The sequence below is a fragment of the Coturnix japonica genome, chromosome 14 (genome assembly GCF_054131305.1).
Source record: "Coturnix japonica strain WE chromosome 14, WE-NBRP24, whole genome shotgun sequence".
NCBI classification, from domain to species: domain Eukaryota; kingdom Metazoa; phylum Chordata; class Aves; order Galliformes; family Phasianidae; genus Coturnix; species Coturnix japonica.
The window spans coordinates 13,744,770-13,760,293 of NC_140676.1; the positions used below are offsets into that span (position 1 = coordinate 13,744,770).

At 41.3% G+C, this 15,524-nt stretch overlaps 2 protein-coding genes across 7 annotated transcripts in view; one reads left to right on the plus strand and one right to left on the minus strand.

Annotated features, from left to right (window-relative positions):
• Positions 1 to 12,947, minus strand: part of APBA2 (amyloid beta precursor protein binding family A member 2) — a 79,881-nt gene extending 66,934 nt beyond the window's left edge. For 2 of the 3 annotated variants that reach the window (XM_032446942.2, XM_032446941.2), the window contains exon 1: positions 12,840 to 12,947. The gene's annotated coding sequence lies outside the window, so the exon portion shown is untranslated. Of the gene's footprint in view, positions 1 to 9,387; positions 9,572 to 12,839 lie in introns of all 3 variants that reach the window. The other variant, XM_085515711.1, reaches the window with a different exon arrangement.
• MPHOSPH10 (M-phase phosphoprotein 10) overlaps positions 1 to 15,524 on the plus strand; it is a 96,545-nt gene that overhangs the window by 65,113 nt on the left and 15,908 nt on the right. For all 4 annotated transcript variants that reach the window (XM_085515716.1, XM_085515717.1, XM_085515719.1 and 1 more), the window contains 2 exons: positions 4,802 to 4,895; positions 15,056 to 15,173. The gene's annotated coding sequence lies outside the window, so the exon portion shown is untranslated. The remainder of the gene's footprint in view (positions 1 to 4,801; positions 4,896 to 15,055; positions 15,174 to 15,524) is intronic.

Consider the following 15,524-nt stretch of genomic DNA (forward strand, 5'->3'; position numbering starts at 1 on the left):
TTAAAAAAATAAATGTGACTGACTATCTAGGCTGCCTCTGGATTGAGAAGAGTTTTCAGTGAAGGTGGAGAGAACATTTCTCAGAAATCCACAGGCAAAGTTCAAGTTAAATCCTTGACAGAACAGACTTTCTATACTTAAAATGTAGGCATTAACACTGTTGCTTCAAAGGCACTACTTGAAGCCAGGAAGTCAGAAGCCATTAGCTGCCTGGGTTCTGATGCATAAGTCTTCTTATCCCATCAGATTCTAACAGCTTGTAGAGCAGAAGGCAGCCATGGGGATCTAATCTAGCTGGAGTTGTTGAATACTGGAAAATTAGGCTTGCTCAGAAAAAGCAGAATGACAAAATGCTGGTTTACTCCTGATCTTGGATGATTCTGATAAGAAAAAGGGGATGAATATTTATTAAAATCTCTGATTATCTTCAAAAGGGCATCCCACTTTTATGTGCCTTCTGCAGCTATACAGTGGATTCCATATGATTCAAGGAAAAAATACCACCACATCAGTTGCTGAGAGGTTAAGCCCCAGTAGATGAATAACTTCTGAGCATAGTTCCCCTGCTATCAACAGTCTGCCTGAGGGCTGAGGAAGCATTCATTTCCCTTTAGACCTCCGTGAAGACAGTGAATGTTTATTTCATTTTTGCCAAGTCATTACAGGGAAAGCAACCACTTGAAACACTGGAGACTGTGAATCCTGCACTCCACAGTGTGGTAAAGCTGAAATACTGTCATTATGAAAATAGATATAAATACAAATATTAGAACAGAAATTGTAGATCATGTTGGCATAAGTTTTTGGTAGTCCATAATATGTTTTTCATACCTTTTTAGAGCACATCTTGGACAGTTTTTGTGTGCATGCCCTAGTTACTTCAGCAAAGTACAAGGGAGAATACCTTGCTGGCTCTTATTGTGCTTTGCTAGAAATGGGAATGTTGAGAATTCTTATGATCTGGTAAAATTCTACTATCAGAGATTTTCAGCCTAATTCCTGTGCCTGGGTTTGGAGTTGTTTTTTCCTTTTCTTTTATTCTATATTTCAGACTTTAATGAGTCTGTCTGTAACTGAAGATATGGAAGTTTGCATGGATAGAGTTTCTCTATTAGTTATTGACAAGCTAAGTAGGCATCAGTGCAGTTTAGAACAAGAAGAAAGCTGAAAATGCACTGTTAAGCAATTCCTAAAAGCACTAATGCAGCTTCAGCCATTCTCCTTGGTAAAAGTACTCTGTGGTTGAACAAGATGCAATGTCAGGGTTAATTAGGTCAGCAGTTGGTATCAACACAATATTTGTTGAAGGCAGCAATTTACCTGATGCAGCATGTTAATTCAGTAATGGCATCATATGTAAAAAATCACATATAACAGTTCTGTAGGATAAAGGGCTTTAAACCTGCAGTGCGAGGTTGCTGTACTTCTGTGTAAGAGAAGGTTATAGCTGGACACGAGTATGGAAAAGAGCTACACACAGGAAATGCCATGCTCTGTAACTGCTTATTGCCTTATTTGTTTCATACTGTCTATCAAAGGATTAGGATGTATCTTGAGGAATGTTAATGAAGCTTTAGAGATACATGTATAAACTTTTATGAGAACAAGATTTTCCCCTACATTTCATTTCATTTGTGGCTAGACAATACCTTGCTTGAATGATCATTACATATCCTGGGCTAGGCTCTTGGATAATACTTTCAGTAATTAATGCTTTTCCTTTCAAAATGAATTAATTGATAGATCACTAGAACATCTTACCTGAGACATCCAATCAGTACTCTTTGGATCATAGCCTATTTTGTGTTTATCTGTGTATATTCCATTCAGTATTCTGCCTCTCTCATCACTAAACATGCAGTAAGCAGATATTAAAGCAAAAATCTAAATGGCAATATAAGTATTGCTAACATTTTTCAGTGTTTTGCTTCTTTGGTCATAAATAGATTAAGTTTTCTTCAGCTGATACTCTGGCCAATATGTATGTAAGCTCTGGTACAGGCTTAGAACAAGTCATGTCTTGTCTACGGTTACTTTTATACATGGCAGAAATTGCAATAGTGATAGCTGGCAGAATATGACATTTAAAGAATACCTTCATGACCTGAGGTTGACTCTAACTGCAAAACAGTAATACTGCATAGACCTTTTCTTGGCGCCCTCAGTCAATTTTGGAAGGCACTTTGTATCCTGTGAGGAAAACTATTTGAGACCATCATTTGTAGCCTATCATGACATGGCTATAATCGGTTTCTATGCTATTTGACACCTCCCTTTCAGATTCAAGCCCTCAACAGCCACATAGTATTTTTCCTGCATTTAATTCTTCATCTTTATTTGCTACAGTAACAACAGTCAACTGGGGGCAAAAAAAAACCACCCAAATTATGTCTGTGGTGGAAAAGCCCATTAACCAAGATTTCATTGGGCTGAGTATTTCACAGAGACACCTGCCACAAAGTGCTTAAAAACTTTCCAGCTTACGCAGGTTCATATGCTGTATCCTGTCTTCAGAGAGATTCAGGGTCAGGCTGGACCAGGCTGGGCCAGGCTCTGAGCTGTAGGTATCCCTGTTGGTTGCAGGGGAGTTGGACTAGATGACTTTTAAGGGTCCCTGCCAACTCAAATGATTCTTTTCGTATTTACAGAGGTAAAAAATTCTTTGCATTCATTTATAAAAGTAGTTATTCTTACCACCAGGGTTCAAACCAGCAAGAAAGTTAAGAGCAAAATTAAAGTGAGTAGTAAAATAAAAATAAAGATTTTTTCCAGTTAAGTAAATGTAGGCTGATCATTGTAGATTTACCTATTATTCCAAGTTTTCAGCAAAAGCTTTGTGTATTATTGATTAAGTCCAGTCTTTCCCATCTTATCTCTATGCCAATACGAGGTTATACTGGCTGTACCACATTTTTGCAGTCTTGCAATAACTCTTTTCCTCTGTCAGGTGAATAGAAGATATTTAACTGCCAGATAGGTCAGTCTTACAAGCATTGACTGCCTGTGGCTGTCTTTGTCAATGCCTACCTCAAAGGGATCCTAAACTCTTTGATGGCTTGTAGGCAGATTGTGCCAGAATATGGAAAGTTTGGGGAAGTTATGATTACCAGTGTACTCATCTGATGTTTCCCAACCTGTGATGTTATTTACCAATACCACATCAGGCTATTAGATTGCCTTAAGTACTAGATTAATTTAATTAGGATTATCATTACACAGATATAAGCATGAAACACTGTGGAGTAATTACTGACAAAACAGCTACTTCAGAACCTCTGTATGGCATTTTGCTTGACTACTGTTATTGCAAACTTTTACCAAAATGTTAACTACTATCATAAAAATACACACTAATTCAAGTTTATATCACTCAAGTTTCTTAATATTAACCAGCATCTGTTTCTTTCCACTACAACTGCTATAGCATTGTCAATCACAAAGATTCCAAAATTATTTAAAGATGTCGTACTGTCCTCAGATGTTTAAAGTACTTATTCACAGTTTTTCCATTCTTACAGCCAGCTGAGATTCTCACACACCAACAGCTGGAATGTTAACCAACCCATGAAATATAACATGGTTCCCAATATCAAAAGGTGTTATCAAATCTTAGTTCAATGCTGGCTGAAGAATAAGGCTAAAATTTTACTACATTTTGATTTAAAAACTCCAAAATAAATACAGATATGTGCCAGCAGTGCTGCAGTAATAACAACAACAACAAAATCAGTTTCCCTCCTTCCAGTCCGTAGGAAGCAAATCACAGATGACTATGGGTCCTTATCACATCAGAATGTAAAATGTCTTCGTACATTTGCTTATGAAGCAAAACATTCCTACAGCAAAATGACAGCAAGATATTTGTATGACAGAAAGTGCATTGGTTAACAGTTTGTTCTTTTCATGGATGTTAATGTACAAAGCAGGAACAACAGTAGGATAGTAACGTGGATAAACCATTGGGCAACTATTCTGGGGACCTCAGTGCTCCTGGTTCAGTCATCAAGCAGGGCAAATGATTCTAGCCAAGTCATTTCAGCATCTCTCTGTAGCACAGGACCATCAAATTGACTTTCTTTGCTTTGACACTTCATGATAAGATGTTCAAAAGCTAAATTTCATCTAGTACTTATGTGTTGAATACTAAGCAGGGGCAAATATCAGTGGAAATACATGCTCTGGAGGTAATAAATTATCAGTGCACAGAGGCGTAACAGAAGTGCTAAAAACCCTAAGGTGTTCTCTTTCCAAATACTGAAAACAGCAAGTATCTCAACACACAATTTTAGTGTCACTTCACCTTGATAATTCTGTGATTCACTGAAAGCCCTAAGAAAAACCCTTTATTATAATTTTTTAAAGACTTAAAAACACACTACTGCTTCTACTGTGGTATTTCCAGAGCAAGTCTTCCAACATGAAAGCCTTCATAATATTGGAATAAATAATGCAATGCAATTCAGTATTTACTAGGAGCTCTCCTCTCAACTGCTCATTTCATACCACAGATGCAGCACTAAGCATGACAGTTCTAGTTACCAACAGAACTGTTTCTGCCTATCACCCATTATGCCACAGCTCTTATCTCCTGGGCCATAGCATGTCAAATACTTCTACATAATTAAAGCCACACTGATTGACTGGCTAATAATATCACAGGGATAAGCTGCTTTTAAAAGCTTCCATATATTTAATCAAGAGTTATGTTCCAGTAACACAAGTTATGTGTCTTAAGAATTTTGAGTGTGTTTGTATGTATGTATGTATGTATGTATATAAACTACATTCTTTTTATCCACAGCTGAATTATGACAAGAAAATATAGTTATCCTCTGATTTCCCCTTGTAATGATAAATCATGGACTCTACAAAGGATGGAAGAAGCACTTACTGAGGTAGGCAAAATGCACATTTTCATTAAGTATGGAAATTATAATTTATATTCCTCTCTTGACATTAACCTTTGCTGCACAGACCCTTATCAGGCTGTGTTGGTTCATTCATGTCTGGGATTTCTGATGTTGCGCTGGGCTTTATTTAGTGATTAGAAAACAAAACAAACAAAAACACCTGGAGAAGTCAGAAATATATGATGAAAAGAATGACAAGGTTTATGCCTTATCAGGTTATTTTATATTTTAATGTACTTTAGCGTCAACAATTTATTCTTTTTAAATGTAAATCTGTTAAGAGTAAATTTAAATATGAAGGCAAGCAATTCTGGTAGCATGGCAACAACATGCTATGCTGAGAAGGAAGAATTTGGAAACAAGGCTTCTTTCCCATCCTGAATCAGGTTATAACAGTGGAAATATTTGTGTTCTTTGTGAGACTGCACTCAGAATTATTACTACATTGGTAGCTGCATTGGGCTTGGAAACAATATGAGCATTAGATATTGGGGCAGAACTTGCACCCTAATTTGAGATAATCCAGCAGTCATGAAACCCTGTAGCAAGTAGTATCAAATCTCTGAAAACCCTTCTGGCCCAGGAAATTTCAGTCAGGGTGGCCATCCTTAAATAGAAAAGCGACAGATTAGAATAAAACATTTAAAAAAATACATAAAAGCCTTCATTCCCAGGAGAGAGATTTAGTATGTATCTGGTAGCTGTAAAGCAATCTTCCTTCTGAATGAGAAACAAGCAATTCCATTTCCATGTATTCCCTGTGATGTGTTGAAAGGGTTTGCTTTTATGCTTTAAGAGTGTGAGTTTTGAGGCCTATTTTAACATTTGACTAAAGCAAAAGGGTTCAATTTCCCTTGCATTGAAGTGTTATTTCTGTGGTAGCTAGGACCAGTGATTCTAGACAGTAACGGCAACTACTTGGTATCATTTCGCTCGTTGAAATCAAACAAATAAACAAAGAAAAAGTGAACAAAAAATGATGCCATTCCAGAACAGAATCTTGTATGTGCAACTGTTCTTTTTAGTTGCTCCAGTTTCTTCAGTAACCAGGTGCTCAGTTAGGAATATATCACCATTTTGTTGGGGCAGGAGACGGCAAAATTAACTAGCACTTCTGAGACATGTAAGACAGGCTAACCAGTAACGTACAGCAGAGGATGTTAATTTTGAACAGTACAGTGGGAGACAGAAATTCCACGCAAACCCCCTTGTTTCTGTCTAATGGATGAAGGTAGCAAATACATGGAAGGCTGTGGGGGAATCCTATTTTATTCCACATTCTTTTTCTCATATAAAGATTAGCTATTTCACAGAATCTGAACACTGAATGCCAAATAGAGCTACTCTTTCTGGGATTATCTTTTGCTTAGATAGGTGCTGTCCTTGTGGAACTTGGGCATCTCCCCCTGTATTAGAGCTTGTGTAGTGATGGGGGAAAAAGCTGTGTAGTGTAAAAATACTTGGCTAAATGGTTTGTATTTAAGAGAGGAAAAAAAAGGCACACAGGCTGAATTTTTTGTTGTTTGGTAGTTGGTTATTCAGCGGTTGCTTCAATGACTAATGAATTTATAAAAATATCTAAAGGGGGCAAAAGGGAGGCCAGGTTCTTCTCAGTGGTGCATAGCAGTAGGACAAGGAGCAATGGCCCAAAACTTGAACACAGGAAGTTCCTTATAAATATGGGGAAGAACTTCTTTACAGTAAGGGTAACAGAGCACTGGAACAGGTTGCCTAGAGAGGTTGTGCAGTCTTTTTCTCTGGAGATATTCAAGACCCATCTTGATGCCTACCTGTGTGACCTACTGTAGGGAACCTGCTTGAGAGGAGAAGTTGGACTCAGTATCCTCTTTAGGTCCCTTCCAACCCCTGGAATTCTGTGATGCTGTGACTTCATAGTTACGTGTTTCATTCCATTTGAGGCAAGTATCACCTTGACTGGAAACACAGCTAATGTCAGCCAGACTCCGTACCTCTAAATATTCTCTTTTGAAGCCAAGCACACACTTCAAAAATTCATCACTTCCTCCTCCTCAGAGAATTTTCACATACAGACTATCACCACCACCAACACAGATGTTATCATGTTGTGCCCCCTCTTTCCCCACCCCACCCCAGTGCTCCTCCTTTGTGATGTGCTAATAATATTTCTCTAATCAGTTTAGTAAATTCCTAAAGTAATTCGGCATTTAAAGATCTACAGGTTTCTCTGCTTTACATAGATGAGCTTTCCCCAAGCTCTATTACCAAAACCACTCCAAAATTTCCTGCCCTGTTGCAAATGCTTCCTGACTAGAACAGTTGGTTCCATCTGACTTTCTTTCTTCCTTGGTATTAAATGCTATAATACCTTCATCCTCTCTGTGATTAAGAATTCTTGGTGCTACAGGGCCACTAGTGGCCCTCTGCATGGCAGGAAGCCTATGGACTTCCATCTAAAGATCCTTAGGGATCACATCTAGGTACAGTATGTTTGTGGAAAATTAAGGTAACATTTTCACTATCTATTACCAATTTGTTAGTGCAACTAAGATTTATATTAACTGTTAAAAGCCTCAGATATGAAAGGTCTTCTTCACTTACACTCTTTTACCATTGTGAGATGTAAAGATGAAAGCCTGTATGTAAGAACATAAATTCTCAATCTCTGCTTATCTGCTAAAATATGAATTTTCTGTTCAATTTTTACTGGAATTACTATCTCACTAAATCTTCAGGGAACCTTGCAGTGTCACGCGAAGATAAGCACTTGGCTGTCACTCACAACAAATCCAAAGTAAAACAACATTAAAGCAGAGATGACTCTTTACAGTCACTGCCTTACAGAAAAAAAAAGGGAAACGAACCCCCAGATCCCTAAATTATCTTGTTACTTGGTGTTCTGGACTGCAGTGGTCAAACAGCTCGACCTTCAAATCTACCTGAACAGTGTCACCTTCCATGGGTTGTGTTACAAATCCACTGTTGGACTGTAACCTGTGGGCTATGCTTATGACAGTGAGAAGTAACTTTCCTGCTATGACTACAAAATGTTAGCGGAATCTAACCACTGAACTTATGTGAAAGAGTTCCACTAATTCTTCATGGATTACAGACTCTTAACACATGAACATAGAAGAGTCATAAGAGTCATAGAAGACAAACTTGCAGAGTCAGGTCTCTCAACTGTAGAAATGTTTTAAATGAGCTTTAAGAAAACCTAGAAAAGGTTTCACTCTTTGAAAATGATCGTAGTTGTGATACAACTGACTTGGGGAGAGGAACTTTCACAAAGGTTGTAGCTGACAAACATGTTTGAGAGGCGAATCTTTCCAAAAATAGCTCAGAAGACTGGAAATAATGCTAGCTATACATGTTCACAAATGCTCCCAACATCAATTTACAAAAGAAGGTCAAAACTACTTCAGTCAATGAACAGAATAGAAATATTCAACCTGTCTCTTAAGAAATAAAACAATAGCAAGTAATTCCTATGTGGATGAACCTTAATTACCGGAGTCTGTAATTAGAAGTACTATTCTCTAAGGGAAGCTTCATCTTTAATACTTCAAAACAGACAACTATCCCAGAATACTCCTTCCTGTAGTCACCAGTGGGAATCCAGCTGGATATCAGCACTGCAGAATTAGTGCTATTTGAAAATCCCTATCTAGACTACAAACCCCATACTGCTTACAACTGCCATACTTCTTCCATCCAAGATTTTTTTTGTTTTAAATATAGATATACACACACACATATCTCTTTGGCAAACTTTCTTTTCCTCTTTATCTTATCTGCCGCTGTTTTAAAAGCAAATGATCCCTTCATGCATGAATATATTTTAGAGTATGCATCTCCAGCATAACATCACACAGCCTTATCATATGAGAATGATGAGACTTCTATCCTCTCATCTCCACCTACAGAGCTTCTAGTTCTTTCCCTTTTGCCTAGGTGGAAGTACCTATTAATCCTGCAGTTATCTGTAGCATCTCTGGTCTACTCTAACTCACTCCTCTTGAAGTGCAAGTCATCCCTCTCTGCTGCAGTAGGTGAAGACAGTAAGTACTGCAATAAAAAAGGAAAGAAATGTAACGTACTCAAGTGACAGTGCATTTACCTATGAGCATCAGGAATAAATGCTTTGTTCTGTATTTGTTTTTACCAATGGTATAAGATCTTTCTTCTGGAAAATGGTACCATTAAGAGATGAGACTCAAGTTTTGAGAAAATTTAGACTTGAAAGCAAGCCCTCTCCTCACAGATGGCATAATAAAGTTTACATGTTGTGTGTTTAGCTTCTGCAGGCAGGATGAACCTAAAGCAGTGAACATTTCAAGACATGCATGGTGCTTTCTGGTGTTGCTTTTCACACAGTCTTCAAAGGTAAATAGGTCATCAGGAAAAAAAGAACAACAAATCCATCAATGCATAATCCTAATGTTTGGTTGCTCTCCCCAGTAGATAAAAAGCATTTTCAAATATCCAAAGTACTTACAATGAACACTGTAATCAGCAATTGCATGTTTCGTGAAGCATCTAAAAATTCATGGATTTGGGCTCTACTTGCAAGTCTTCCTCTTAACTTGTGAAATCCATACAGCAGCACTGGTGCTTTATTTTCTCCAGCTCTAAGAACTACTGCTGTGTCTCTTACATTAAGGTTCCAAGGCTTTAACTGCCTGACAGGAGTGGCAAAAAAAAACCAAATACTTAGAGAGTGCATTCTTCCTTTTATCTACACCAACATTAAAATATGAATTTATCAAGTAAATATCTCCTCCGCATGAGGCATATAGTAACATATTTGTTTATCAGCAAAAGTAATGATAGTTGGCCAGCATATCATACTGATACTACATTCTGTCTTAGCTGAGATACATGGGTAAGTCTAGTTCGTCCTAAAAAAAGTTCTGTGTCGTGTAACATCTAATTCTTGTATCAGTTAAAGATAGGCACAAACATACAACTATTTGCAGGACGATATGAAAATTCAGGTTGGAAAGAACACTGGAGGTGTCTTGTCCAACATTCTGTTCAAACCGTGGTCTTCAGAAGGCCCAGATCTGGTTGTTCAGGGTATTATCCAGTCTGGTCTTAAAAATCCCCATCGATAAAGACCACACAGCCTCTCTGGGCAACCTGCTCCCATGCATCACTGCCCTCGTAGCTGAAAAAATTCCCTAAATATCCGGCTTGAACATCTCTTGTTTCAGCACATGCCTGTTGTGTCTCATTCTCTGCCACACACCACTGTGAGGAGGTTTGCTCTGCTTTCTTGATGACATCCTTTTAAGTACTGGAAGATTGTCCCCCAGCCCTTCCTTTCTCGAAGCTGAGCAATCCCCACTCCCAAAGTCTCCTTTCATAGGGCCTGGCCTCCAGCCCAAACCACTTGGGTGGCCTCTGCTTAACACACTCCAGTTCATAATCATCTTCCCTGTACTAAGTGTGCCAAAAACTAAACACGATTTTACAGATACAGTGTAATTAATGTAGAGTAGAAGGGGATAATTACTTCCCTTGGTCTACTGGCTGTGTTCCACACAGACCAAGATGCTGCTGGCCATCTTTGCTGCTAAGGCACACATCTGGTTCATGTGCAGGTTCATGTCCACCACAGCCCCAGAGCCCTCTCAGCAGTGCTGCTCTCCAGCCTCTATTGTTGCAGTGGCTAAAAGCATGGGCTATTTTATTCAAGCATGGATTCAATAAGAAATGGATACAGAAGGTCATTAACTCTAGGCTTCCTCAAGTGAGGATGGGTTCAAGGTTTCAACCAACATTTAGTTCTGAACAAGAAGATCTTTATTTTTCTCTGTGATGTGGTAACCAGGAACAGATCCCTTCTTGCTGGATTTCTTCACCTTCAGCACAGGAACATAACATGGAAGAGGCTTAAGCAATGGTATTTTGGGAAATTAGCAAGCATTCTTGTCAGAACAGCTGGAGAGATGGTACAATTACACTTGAAGTAGTTCTTCATGTTTACAGCGTTAATCAAAGGTCACTTCTTATGGACCTAGCTCTTGTTAAAATTTATCTCCAGCCTCCAACTTAAGCTGGCATCAACCAAGTAACTCCACAAAAGATCACTCTTCAAGATGCCCACCCCCCCCTTAGAATCATAAGACTGACCAAAAAAGCTGAGCCACCACGACGTTTGCAGGAACTCTTTTTCTTTATGATTAGAGGATCAGGGCGAAGCAATAACACAGCTGATGATTAGGGGCAACACAGCATCTTTAAAAATAGCCTTAGCTATTTCCAAGTGCAGATAAGACCGAAACTATCACAGAATTTAGGCTTTGGAAGCCTGACAGTCAAGGTTTACAAGGACAGCTCTGCAGCGTAAAACGTTATAAGCCTATAAAGGAAAAAGTACAGCAGCTTCCCCTTCTGTGGTTCAGTACTCATAGCACAACATACAGAAATAAAAGGTCCATCCACCTTGACTGTCCCACACAGAGAAGAATCTGGATTATACAGTGATCAATTTCCATCTCATGCTGTAAGAAAAGCTTCGATCATATGCTTTTCAACATACAGATAACCAGCACGTACTGTGTTTTTACTTTTAAGTGCTGATAAACAATTACACAAAAATTCCCTTTAAGATTATCTTATGTAGAAATACTATTGCTTACACACAGCCACATAGAACTGTGATAGCAGTTGCTTCTGTTGTTCATTTCTGCTGCTAAAATGAGGGAGCACTGGGCAATAGGCAGAATAGATGGAATACCTTCTCTGCAAACAGATTTCCCAGCCCCCCTCCACGGAGATTATACAGTGGCCTTGACAAGGTAATACAACTGAAACATTTCCATTTCTTACCCAAACGAGCCACAGTCATTTCTGACTTTTCTTAACCCTCAACGTAATGCATATCATCTTTGAATTGCAACCAGATTTCTGTCGCCTTTATTTACACTTCTTATACGCCCTCACTGCCATGCAGCAGCCGCCAGGATGACACTGAGGATGCTAAGTACAGAGCCCTGTAAGCGCAGGCTGCCGAGGCAAGGAGCCAGCCCTCACCTCTCGAGATGCAGCCAGAAACGCAGCATTCCCCTCCTCTCCCCCACCCCCATCCCTTTTGTTACGGCAATACAAGAATTGGATTCAAAAACTGCTCCAAAAGGGGAAGGCAGATCACCATGTAATGCCTGCTGCTGTTTATCCCAGGAAAAATTGGGAGCCCCTCATGGAGCGGCTTTTTCCCCTCCAGATCTGATGACGAAGGGAGCCGGGGAAAAAAAGAAAAAAAGGAAAAAAAAAAAAAAAAAAAGCTAATGACAATGTTTGATCCGTTTGCTGCATGGGAGGCATGAAATCAGAAACAAACTCCTAGCGGTGCTGCATTGCATGAGGGCTTCTCCTGCGTTTCGTCTGACCATTAACGGACCCTCGAGCCTCCAGCCCTGCAACAAAACCCTGACACTGTGCTTGTAGCCGCGCCGCCCGTCTGCACCGAGCGCCCGCATCAGCGCACGGAGCCGAGCGGAGCCGGGCGGGCCGGGCACAGCGCTGGGGGCGGCCGTCCCGCGGGGAGCACAGCGGCACAGCGGCCGCCCGGTGCAGCGCCCCAACCATCCCCGCGGGCTCCGGGCGGCCGAGGGGCGGCGGGAGGAGAGCGGCCCCGCGCAGCCCCGCACGGCCGAGCCCCGCGCCGCCATGCCGCAGGGCTGCCCCCAAAGCCGGAGGGTCCCCCCGCGGGCACAGCGGTTACCGGCGGCGGGGGACGGGCCGGGGGCGGCCCCGCTGCCGCTCTCGAGGTGCGCGGCGCCCGCTCGGGCCGAGGTTCTCCCGCTCAGCTCCGTGAGGCGCCGCGGGGCTCCCGCTCCCCCGAGGAGCCGCGGGGATGCTGCCGCCCCACCCGCCAAGGAGCCCCGGCCCCGCCGTGTCGCCGCCCGCGGGGTGTCCGTGCCCTGCGGCCCCGCTCCTTACCCTGGCTGACAGCCGCGATGCCGGTCCCCACCCCGCGCCGCGGCGACCGACACGGGGGCAGCAACCGCTCTTTTGTGTGCAGCCTCGGCGCCACACACCGACACGGCTGGTGGGCCCGGGAAGCTGCGTGAGAGAATACAGCCGGCCGCCCGGGAACATGCATGGCGCATAGCGCCACCGCCGCGGCGCCAAAGGGAGACGGGGAGGAACCCGCCGAGAGCACGACTCGATCGAGACCCGCGATTCGAGCCCGACTCAGCACCCCGCAGAGCGGCGTGAAGGAAAGGACAGAGTATGGCTACAGGGGGGGATAGGGGTAGGGGTAGGGGTAGGGATAGGGATAGGGATAGGGATAGGGGTAGGGATAGGGGTAGGGATAGGGATAGGGATAGGGATAGGGATAGGGATAGGGATAGGGATAGGGATAGGGATAGGGATAGGGATAGGGATAGGGGTAGGGGTAGGGATAGGGATAGGGATAGGGGTAGGGGTAGGGGTAGGGATAGGGATAGGGGTAGGGATAAGGATAGGGATAGGGATAGGGATAGGGGTAGGGATAGGGATAGGGGTAGGGATAGGGATAGGGATAGGGATAGGGATAGGGATAGGGATAGGGATAGGGATAGGGATAGGGGTAGGGCGAGGGGAACAGTTTTAAAGTGAGACGGGAGGGTTAGGTTAGAAACTAGAGGAAGTTTTTCACACAGGGAGGTGACGCACTGAACAGGTTGCCCAAGGAGGCTGTGGATGCCCCATCCCTGCAGGCATTCAAGGCCAGGCTGGATGTGGCTCTGGGCAGCCTGGGCTGCTGGTTGGTGACCCTGCACATAGCAAGGGTTGGAGCTGGATGAGCACTGTGGGCCTTTTCAACCCAGGCCATTCTGTGATCCTGTAGTTTTCCAAGAATGACATTTCTTATGGTCAGTGACAAACCCAGTTGGCTTCTCGGTCGTTTTACCAGAAACAACGAGATCTTCCCACAGGGAGGTGATTGCAGTTACTTGGTAAATTAAGGAGATCATGTGAGATGGAGTGCTGCTAGGCCAGTTATGACAGGACTTGCTCATCAATATGCAGATCTCAGATTTGTAGTTATTGACTCTAAAAGGCAATCTTTGTAATGACAGCAAAAGTGAAAAGCCGCCTTAATGTCATTGTATTGCGTTCTGGTCAGTCTCAATGTTCACTCTGCATCCCGTCCAGCTTGGTACGCTTTGTTTGCCCTGCGGTAGCTGTACCAGTTGCTTAGCACCAACTCAAATTCCATCTATATGCAAAGGCCTTTCATGGAAACCCAGCTAGTGGATTTTTTGTTTGTTTAGGTTCAATTTCTATTAGGATTCACACAACAGCTATTTGTTATTAAGCTGCTACATTTATCTTCTTTTCTTTTTGTCTGTGGTACCAGCCACTGATGCAGAAGTGAGGTTTTCCTTCTCATTTAATGCAAACTGTCTGGTCTCTTACAGTTACTTGTTACTTTAGAACTTTTTGTTTCCTTTAAATCATGACTTAAACTTATCTTTATTACTGGAAAAAATGCAATGTAAAAGTGAATTAAAAGGTTCATTTAACATCTTATGGAAGATTTTAGTACCTGTGTACTATTTTTATGGTAACAAAGTGTTAACAGTTAAAGATCACTTCATATTACATCTAGAAATGTCACAAAGTACTTCAAAATATATCTACTTTAAACGTTTGGAAGAACTCTTCCTAACTTGTGAATCTATGCTGTACATTGAGCAATTAACTGTGCTTTTAATAACGTGAGAGACAGTGCAAATGAACATGAAACACCAGAGATAGCATAACGTTATAAATACTAAAGGACTATACAGTTTTAGGAGGCAAACATTCCTCCTTCACAATAAAGTAAATTTGCATTTCATAAAACATTCAAACTGCTTTAAAAACATTTATCAAAGGTGATAGAATTTGTGTTTCCAAGAAGGTGAGATCTTCCATTTTAAAGTGTTGGCCAATTCCTTTGTAAGTTCATAAGTAAATCCCTTGTAAGTTGTTAGTTTCCATTTCCATATTAATCTTACACGATTCAACATTCTGTGATTTAAACTATCAGTTTACTGACTACTTCTAGTGCAGCCCAGTACCAATATGAGAAGTGCTAGGAATTTTCTTCTGCTTCACAGTCTAATAATTTCACAAATACAGTGATAAAACAATTAACTCTTACCTTTTTCTCTTAACTAAAGGTTCTGGAGCCCAACAAACCCAAGTCCGTATCACTAGTGGATGAATTTCTAATAAGGAGAGAATCAGCTGAGCCCTTCCTGTTAGTATCTCACCATTCCCACATTCTGCTGTTTTCCGGTAAGACCTTCTTGGTCACATCAATTTCCATTAATGTGCCACAGCAAGACAGTCCAAATCCAAGGACTGTCCTTAGCAACATGCAGCAATACTTTGGCATGTGCATTAAGAAAGATATCCCATTCAGGAAGTGGTGAGAAGAAGTTTCTCTTGTCATTCATTCACAGCTTTCCAAATGGTCAGTCTCACAACCGTTTTAAATGCTGCAACTGTGGCTTCAAAACAGAAGTTATTCCCAAACTTACAATAAACTGGGTAAAGATGGTAATAATGATCACAAATCCAAACTGATGCACTATTTTTTCTTAAATCCAGGTGGATTAATTGCAGACTGAACATGATAAAACCAGA